Genomic DNA, 10,000 nt, shown 5'->3' on the forward strand with positions numbered 1-10,000 from the left:
TCAATCATTCGAAGCATCTCTATTTATCTCTATCTCTATTTATTTTATCTATAAAATAAAATAAAATAAAATAAAATAAAATAAAATAAAATAAAATAAAATAAAATAAAATAAAATAAAATAAAATAAAATAAAATAAAATAAAATAAAATAAAATAAAATAAAATAAAATAAAATAAAATAAAATAAAATAATTTTTTCACAGTGGACCAATACCAAAAAAAAATAAATAAAATCGCTTTATCTAACCCTAACCAATTAAATTAAATTAAATTAAATTAAATTAAATTAAATTAAATTAAATTAAATTAAATTAAATTAAATTAAATTAAATTAAATTAAATTAAATTAAATTAAATTAAATTAAATTAAATTAAATTAAATTAAATTACATTTCCTGGTAGACGGTTTTGTCACAGTGGACCAATACCAAAAAATAAAAAAAAAATAAAAACAATAAAATTGCTTTATCTTGTGATATTACATCAATCATTCGAAGCATCTCTATTTGATGATGATGCAACTCTCCACTAATGCATTTCAGTACAGAGCACTTTTAAAAATGGCCACAAGGTGGCAGAAATACATTAGATAAGAGCTCAGCAGAGATGGATGGATTGTTATTTTTTAAGCAGGTAAATTGGGTGACAGATCAGACCGATACGGGTGCCGCTTTGGGTGGGTCCGACTCTGCTCCATACTTGAAAGATTCTCTTTTTTTACATGCGATATCGGATCATATGGGTACCAGTTTTTCTGCAGATAGTGATATCACTGTTCAAGTAGTATTTTGCACAAAGTGTGTATTTGTGAAACGCGTACATGATATCAATTTGAGGGAAAAGCTACTTCCTCTGATGTTATCAGTAATGAGGTGCATCTTATGTGCAATCCAGAGCAAGAGCGTGATGTCTGCTTATCCGAATATTCCAGAAGATTCCCTCGGCATCACGCTTGGCATCACATGGAATCGGACTCTTTGAACCTGTGACCCCCGGTTTCATCCCGATTCTCAATTCTCACGAGTTGAACTCACCAAAGAACATGGTGTTGGAAAGAAGTGGATTGGCCCGCGGTGATGTAATGGACCTAATGGATTTGTCCAACTCCTCCTCCACATCCGGGCATCCGGCCAGGCAGCAGAAGCTCATATGTCCTTGGAAAAAGAAATGGGTGGTGGGGGGTGGGGGTCATCTTTCATTCCAAAGTAGCCCCGTGACAAATGAAATGCGACAAGACACCCCCCCCCCCCTCAAAGGCGACTAAAAGCATTGCATGAAATTCACGTCAGATGAAATGAAGCATTTGCTTTCTGTTCGATTCCCAGATAAGACGGAGTATGGTCAACCACTATAGGTAATATAGCATGGCTTTTAATTCAGCCATTTGCTTCCAGTCCCATTAACCAGGCAAAGTATACAGGTACATCGCAAAAAACATTGGGAGTGACCAGGATGGATAGGATCAGGAAGAAGTACATCAAAGGGACAATACATGTTCGAGGCCTTGGAGATAAAGTCCTTTAGGCCAGACTGAGATGGTTGGGACATGTTCAGAGGAGAGATAGTCAATATATTGGTAGAAGGATGCTGCCAGGTAGGAGGCGTAGAACAAGACCACATCAAGAGCCACCATGAACAGACAAATCCTAGCCACTCCTGAACCAGAGACAACATCAAAAGTGTCTTACCTGGGATAAGGAGAAAAAGGAAAAAGTGGTCCAAAGTCCAAAATTTGCATTTCATTTGGAAATCAAGGTCCGGAGGAAGACTGGAGAGTCACAGAATCCATGTTGCTTGAAGTCTAGTGTGAAGTTTCCACAGTCGGTGTCATCTGCTGGTATTGGTCCACTGTGTTTTTTGAAGAACAAAACCGTCTACCAGGAAATTTAATTTAATTTAATTTAATTTAATTTAATTTAATTTAATTTAATTTAATTTAATTTAATTTAATTTAATTTAATTTAATTTAATTTAATTTAATTTAATTTAATTTAATTTAATTTAATTTAATTTAATTTAATTTAATTTAATTTAATTTTAGTTTATTTTACTTTATTTTACTTTATTTTACTTTATTTTACTTTATTTTACTTTATTTTACTTTATTTTACTTTATTTTAGTTTAGTTTGTTGCTTGAAGTCTAGTGTGAAGTTTCCACAGTCGGTGTCATCTGCTGGTATTGGTCCACTGTGTTTTTTGAAGAACAAAACCGTCTACCAGGAAATTTAATTTAATTTAATTTAATTTAATTTAATTTAATTTAATTTAATTTAATTTAATTTAATTTAATTTAATTTAATTTAATTTAATTTAATTTAATTTAATTTAATTTAATTTAATTTTAGTTTAGTTTGTTGCTTGAAGTCTAGTGTGAAGTTTCCACAGTCGGTGTCATCTGCTGGTATTGGTCCACTGTGTTTTTTGAAGAACAAAACCGTCTACCAGGAAATTTAATTTAATTTAATTTAATTTAATTTCATTTCATTTCATTTCATTTCATTTCATTTCATTTCATTTCATTTCATTTAATTTGTAGTTTTAATAGTTTAGTTTACTTTAGTTTACTTTAGTTTACTTTAGTTTACTTTAGTTTACTTTAGTTTACTTTAGTTTACTTTAGTTAACTTTAGTTTACTTTAGTTTACTTTTGTTTAGTTTACCCATTACTGGGTTAATGTGCTTGATTGGCTGGACAACTCACCTGATCTGAACCCCAGAGAGAATCTGGGGGTGGGGGGGGGTATTGTCAGGAGGAAGATGAGATGTGGATGACCTGAAGGCTGCTATCAAAGCAACCTGGGCTTCCATTACACCTGGGCAAGGCCGTACACGATCGATTCCACGCCATACCGCATTGATGCAGTATTCATACAATTGATTGGAAATCAACATACTTTTCATAAAATATTATTTTGTAATATTCTAATTTCCTGAGACACTGCATATTTGGGTTTTCATCATCTTTAAGCCACAATCATCAAAATGTCCCCATTAATGTTCAATACCTGCTAACAAAAGACTGTTCCATCTTCAAAGTGTACTCAATCTGACAGCGCTGCATTTGTGGAACGATACGCAGTAAAACACTGACCTCTAGCGGTGAGAATATGCAACTACAATAAAATAGGTTTACCAAAGGGGGACACTTAGCGAAAATAGAAAGGATCATCTCATCTTTAGGTGAAAAAGCCAATTAGTGTCAAAAATAAAACAAAAATAAAAAAGTATTTCAATGTACAGGCATTATTTTAGAATGTAAATATGAAAATAATGTATAAGGCATTTTTAATAAATAAAAGTGTACATGTATGTTTTAAAATGTAATGCATGAAATACTGCCTTTTAAAAATGTACAAAAATAATAAATACAATCATTTTTGTTGTTTAATTATTATGACACTGTATATAATGTGACATTATTACTATATTTACCAACATATCAAATAATTAAAAAGTTAACTAAAAAGTATTGCGCAAGCTAATCTTTAAAAATAAAAAAATGTTATTTCACAAATGAAATATACAAAATATTATTAAAATGTAACAATTAAATAAAATTATGTCTAGAATAAAATGGTAAAAATATATATAACTAAATAATTTTCAGCAACAAAAATGTATTGTTTATTGTTTAATATTATTTAAATATTTAAACATATATAAAATTACTTGAATAAATAAAATAAAATAAAATAAAATAAAATAAAATAAAATAAAATAAAATAAAATAAAATAAAATAAAATAAAATAAAATAAAATAAATAATGTACATAATGAATTAAATTAAGTTAATCTTTAAAAATAATAAATATGTTATTTCACAAATGAAATATACAAAGTATTATTAAAATGTAACAATTACATAGAATTATGTATAGAATAAAATGGTAAAAATATATATAACTAAATAATTTTCAGCAACAAAAATGTATTGTTTATTGTTTAATATTATTAAAATACTTAAACATATATAAAATTACTTGAATAAATAAAATAAAATAAAATAAAATAAAATAAAATAAAATAAAATAAAATAAAATAAAATAAAATAAAATAAAATAAAATAAAATAAAATTCAATTCAATTCAATTCAATTCAATTCAATTCAATTCAATTCAATTCAATTCAATTCAATTCAATTAATGATGTACATAATGAAGTCATTTTAATAAAGGAAAACCTACAGGTATAGCTTTTTTTGTCGACAATATTGGGTAATAAGAGTGTACATGTGACTATAGGGGTGTTATTTTGAATCTAGAGGGCTCTAATGGTGTTAGAATGCTATTTAGATTTTGGTTGTAAGGCAACCGCGACAAAGGAGGGATTCGTGTAGGTGTCCTGTTGAAAGTCGTCCAAGCAGGTTAGCTAAGCGCTGAGCTAAATAACGGACACGTCTCCGGAATATTGCCTTTTTGAGCAGATCCTCGTGGAATAAGTTTATCCTTGAGCCTTAAGTGATTTGTTTCAGGCTACAATGGCGCCGAGGTGACATGTCTGATTGGAGCGCCACATTAAATGTGTAATAACAGTTTAAGGATCCAATCCATCAAGGCCTGTCCCGCCACGCGTCAGCAGACGCTGACGGAGGGGTGGGGGTGGGGGGGTCTGTCTGCACGGGTCATCGTTTTTCAACATGTGAGACGACAAATAATTGGCCGTTGAATTGATAACGATAAATGAGAGCTTGCGTGATTTATGGCCTTTACTATAAAAATTGCTCATGATGATAATACAAGCAGACTCTTTTTTTTTCGTTTTTTTTCTTCTCACCTGCTTCTCACTGCCTTTCTCTCGCTGAATTGTAAGCCAATGAAACGGCTCTTGGAAGCAGAAGTAGGTGAACATTAATCGGAAGCCTGGAGCTTGGACACATGGGGAAAATGAAAGGATGAAATATTGCCACTTTAATACATTTTATTGCATTTTTTTCTTACATTTTCTCAAATATTTCTAATTTCTTTTGAATTAATCTTTATAAATTTTCTTAATTTTTTCCACAACCTAATAAAAAAAATCATAATTTTTTTCATAGTATTCTGACTTAAAAATATTTATATTTTTCTTTAATATTTGAGCTTGCTACTAACATTACATTATTTATTCTAGTTTATTCTCATTAATTTGAGACTTTTATTGTTTTCTCTTAATATTTTTGAGATTTATTTTTGTCAAATTACAGCTGTTTTTTCCATTTTTGTTGTTATTATTATTTTTTTATTTTTTTTAATTATTTATTCTTGTTAATTTCCTTGACAATATATGACTTTAATCCCATCTTTTCCCAAACATTACAACTCTTTGGAATAAGTGTTAAACAAAGGTTTTGTTTGTTTCTCTCTTTTGACACTCTTTTTAAATATTAAAAAATATATATGTATTGTAAAAATAAACTCTATAAACTCTATATGCTACTAAAATAACATAACATAACATTATTTTTCTTAATAATATTTTTAGTTACTTTTTTCAAATGAAATATTGATTTTTTTTACAAAATTGCTACAGATCTTTACATTTTTGCTGTTTTTCTTTTTTCTTTTTTTTATTTTATATATAGGATGTTTACATTTTAAATTATTGCGGTGGTAAATTGTAGAATCCAAGAATTAAGTCGTGCCAAAACAGGAAGTGGTGTCCGCGTGTTCTCTCGCCGCTAGAAAGAATCGGCTCTTTTCAAAGAGCCTAGCTAAAAGTACCGCTTCTTTGAAAGACTCAATGTGCCAGCAAGACACAACACGGACACCATTTTCCTGTTTTGTTGTGAATTGTTTCCTTAAGTGAATTCAATACAACAATATTATATTATTGATATCGCCTTTTTTATTAAAATACTGGCATTGGAAACATTTTCAGGTTATTGCGGTGGTAAATTGTGCAATCCAAGAATTAAGTCGTGCCAAAACAGGAAGTGGTGTCAGCGTATTCTCTCGCCACCAGAAAGAATCGGCTCTTTGAGCTAAAAGTACCGCTTCTTTGAAAGACTCAATGTGCCAGCAAGACACAACACGGGCACCATTTTCCTGTTTTGTTGTGAATTGTTTCCTTAAGTGAATTCAATACAACAATATTATATTATTGATATCGCCTTTTTTATTAAAATACTGGCATTGGAAACATTTTCAGGTTATTGCGGCGGTAAATTGTAGAATCCAAGAATGAAGTCATGCCAAAACAGGAAGTGGTGTCCGCGTGTTCTCTCGCCACCAGAAAGAATCGTCTCTTTGAGCTAAAAGTACCGCTTCTTTGAAAGACTCAATGTGCCAGCAAGACACAACACGGGCACCATTTTCCTGTTTTGTTGTGACTTGTTTCCTTAAATGAATTCAATACAACAATATTATATTATTAATATCGGTTTCTCTATTAAAATGCTGGCATTGGAAACATTTTCGGGTTATTGCGGTGGTAAATTGTAGAATCCAAGAATTAAGTCGTGCCAAAACAGGAAGTGGTGTCCGCGTGTTCTCTCGCCGCTAGAAAGAATCGGCTCTTTTCAAAGAGCCTAGCTAAAAGTACCGCTTCTTTGAAAGACTCAATGTGCCAGCAAGACACAACACGGACACCATTTTCCTGTTTTGTTGTGAATTGTTTCCTTAAGTGAATTCAATACAACAATATTATATTATTGATATCGCCTTTTTTATTAAAATACTGGCATTGGAAACATTTTCAGGTTATTGCGGCGGTAAATTGTAGAATCCAAGAATGAAGTCATGCCAAAACAGGAAGTGGTGTCCGCGTGTTCTCTCGCCACCAGAAAGAATCGGCTCTTTGAGCTAAAAGTACCGCTTCTTTGAAAGACTCAATGTGCCAGCAAGACACAATACGGACACCATTTTCCTGTTTTGTTGTGAATTGTTTCCTTAAGTGAATTCAATACAACACTATTATATTATTGATATCGCCTTTTTTATTAAAATACTGGCATTGGAAACATTTTCAGGTTATTGCGGTGGTAAATTGTAGAATCCAAGAATTAAGTCGTGCCAAAACAGGAAGTGGTGTCAGCGTATTCTCTCGCCACCAGAAAGAATCGTCTCTTTGAGCTAAAAGTACCGCTTCTTTGAAAGACTCAATGTGCCAGCAAGACACAACACGGGCACCATTTTCCTGTTTTGTTGTGAATTGTTTCCTTAAATGAATTCAATACAACAATATTATATTATTAATATCGGTTTCTCTATTAAAATGCTGGCATTGGAAACATTTTCGGGTTATTGCGGTGGTAAATTGTGCAATCCAAGAATTAAGTCGTGCCAAAACAGGAAGTGGTGTCAGCGTATTCTCTCGCCGCTAGAAAGAATCGTCTCTTTTCAAAGAGCCGAGCTAAAAGTACCGCTTCTCTTTTACAAGCCGCTAAATTTCCACCACGACCCCTCAGCCCGGATCCTCCTTCGCTCGTCCGACTCGCGTTCTTCTTTTGACTCTCCCGTTCGTGAGTAATTGAAGTCATTTCCCACCTTGGCTATGATAAATGTATCCCACACCCCTGCCGTGCCCTTCCACGTTAGTCGGCCTAATTAAAGAAAACATTCCATGATTGCCTATTTTTCCTGGAGCGTGACAACCTATTATTCTCTCCCAGCACCTGATTAGAGAGTTATTATGCTTAGATCTAGATTGATTTAAGCGGGCAGCCTAATAAAAGACTACTTGGGCGTGATTTAACTGCAGGTTTGGAAACCAGTCACCATGTGTAATTGTTATTACTGCTTCATGATCAGAGGCGACTGGCGGCGAGGGTGGAGAAATTGAATTAGAAAATTAGAAGGTCAGCGGCTGTACAACAGGTGACATTTTGGGACATTCTTGCCCACAATTGAGCTGTCAGGAGCGCCGGCGGATTTGTCGGCGACAATAAATTGCATCCATCACCGCCTGCAAAAACTGACATATTTCTATCAAAGCAAGATTAATGTCTCCATCAGCGAGGGCGCGGGTTGCATGCGGAATCCCGTGACGCCATCTTGGTAGAAACCTCAACAGAAGGACGTTGGTGGTGGAAAAAGTTTGAATGTTACGACAATGGAGAAGGAAAATGAGGTTGATGTACCACCACCTAGTGACCAGTGTAGAGTACTACATCTTACAATGTCTTTGAATGGCTCTTAATTCCATTCAAATCAAAAATAAGTCAAATTTGAGCAAAGAAAAACTGTTTATGACCTTTTAAATATGATTATTAGAGCCCTCTAGACATGAAATAACACCCCTATAGTCAGGGGTTATAATGTTACGTTAAATATTATGAAAAAGGGGATTTTCCCATGTAGACAGGGCCTGGGAATCGACACACACATGTTCCCGTTTTTCTGTAATATTTCACCAAATTATGTTATTTTTCCTCATAATGTTACAAATCCCGTTATTTTGTTTTTTTACTTTATTTTTTTACTTCCCTGTGATAATATGTTATTATTATAATATTATATATTATATTATAATATTTACCCTTAACTAATTTTCCAGAAATGAAAACTTCAGTCTTAGTGTTGTTTGATTGGCGTAGTATTTTTTTTTCAATATTAAAATTTTATGGTACTGAATTTTCACTCATAATATAATTTTATTCTCATAAATTTTGATGTTTTTTGTCATACATTACAACTTTTTCATGTGTTTTTTTTTGTAAAATTACTGCTGGTTTTTCAATGTTTTTGGTATTTTTTAGTTTTCTTAAAAATTTTATAATTTTCTTATAAATTTTATAAATTTCTTATAAATTTTATAAATTTTATAAATTTTATAAATTTTATAAATTTTATAAATTTTATAAATTTTATAAATTTTATTTTTGAATATGTGATGGGCCAATGAAAAACAGTTTGGACACCCCTGGTCTAAAGTGAACTTTGGCGACACCTAGTGGCCGTGATTCGTTAGTTGTGTTGAGCTTGTGACGCAGTGAGGTACTAGTATACATAGTGGACTTTTTTTATGTAATACTTTGTTATACTCTTCTGCCTTGGAGACTACTACCACTATTACTATTATTTAATGATAATGAAGTACTATTATACAATCTGTGGTAAGGATATACAGTATATATTGGATTAGATAAAACCTGGTTTAGGGCACCCCAGTCTGTGCCCCAGTCATTTCACTTGTGACCACGTGGATGAAGATCGCCAATAGCGGCGTCCTCTCTGGGATCTTGTTATCAGCCGCTTGCCGACGCGGCCGTGCGGTGTTTTGATAAATGACACGATTAGAGCAAAAAAAAAAAAGAGTAATTTGACTGGTGCCCTCCCACCGGCGCACTGAGGCTCTGCCGGGCCTCGGGGTGGAGGCCGGGTTGGGGCGCGTGTTGGTTGAATGAAATCCATATTTCACGTGTGTGGAGCAGCGACGTGGGATCGACGTGCATTGACTGCCACCGTTGTGGGTTCACTCCTTCACCGTCACCGTGAGTAGTGATGGATTTGTGATGGAGGAGACTGATGCTTGTTTCATAGCACGTGAAGGAGCACCTTCTCAGTGTCTTTCTGACCCGGGGGGGCGGGGGGGGGCCCTGACCTGTATGTACGAGAACATCGCCTTCATTGCCTACTGGCGAGAAAAAATTATACTTTTTTGATGCATCACGATGCAGATATAAATAATTTTAAATTGATCTATGAACATCAATACTTTATTCATCAATTCAGTAATGCTGGTGGGGGACCATCCATAAGTCGGGTCGGGTAACCATCCATCCATCAGCCACCCACCCATCCACCCATCCACCCACCCATCCCTCCATCCATCCATTCACCATTCATCCATTCATCCATTCATCTATCCATCCATCAATCCATCCATCCATCCATCCATCCATCCATCCCTCCATCCATCCATTCACCATTCATCTATCCATCCATCAATCCATCCATCCATCCATCCATCCCTCCATCCATCCATTCACCATTCATCCATTCATCTATCCATCCATCAATCCATCCATCCATCCATCCATCCATCCATCCATCCATCCATCCATCCATTCACCATTCAT

General features: G+C 33.6%; 1 long non-coding RNA gene across 2 annotated transcripts in view; it reads left to right on the forward strand.

Annotated features, from left to right (window-relative positions):
• The window catches only part of LOC131104614 (uncharacterized), a 201,613-nt gene that overhangs the window by 29,113 nt on the left and 162,500 nt on the right, over nt 1-10,000 (forward strand). Inside the window, exon 1 of one of the 2 annotated variants that reach the window (XR_013629893.1) lies at nt 7,314-7,441. The exons of the other annotated variant lie outside the window; for it this stretch is intronic. This is a non-coding gene — a long non-coding RNA (uncharacterized LOC131104614). Of the gene's footprint in view, nt 1-7,313; nt 7,442-10,000 lie in introns of those variants that run through there. 2 annotated transcript variants of the gene reach the window in all.

Source organism: Doryrhamphus excisus, linkage group LG15, assembly GCF_037039965.1.
Source record: "Doryrhamphus excisus strain RoL-2023G ecotype Guam linkage group LG15, RoL_Dexc_Guam_v1.1, whole genome shotgun sequence".
In the NCBI taxonomy this organism is placed as follows: Eukaryota; Metazoa; Chordata; class Actinopteri; order Syngnathiformes; family Syngnathidae; genus Doryrhamphus; species Doryrhamphus excisus.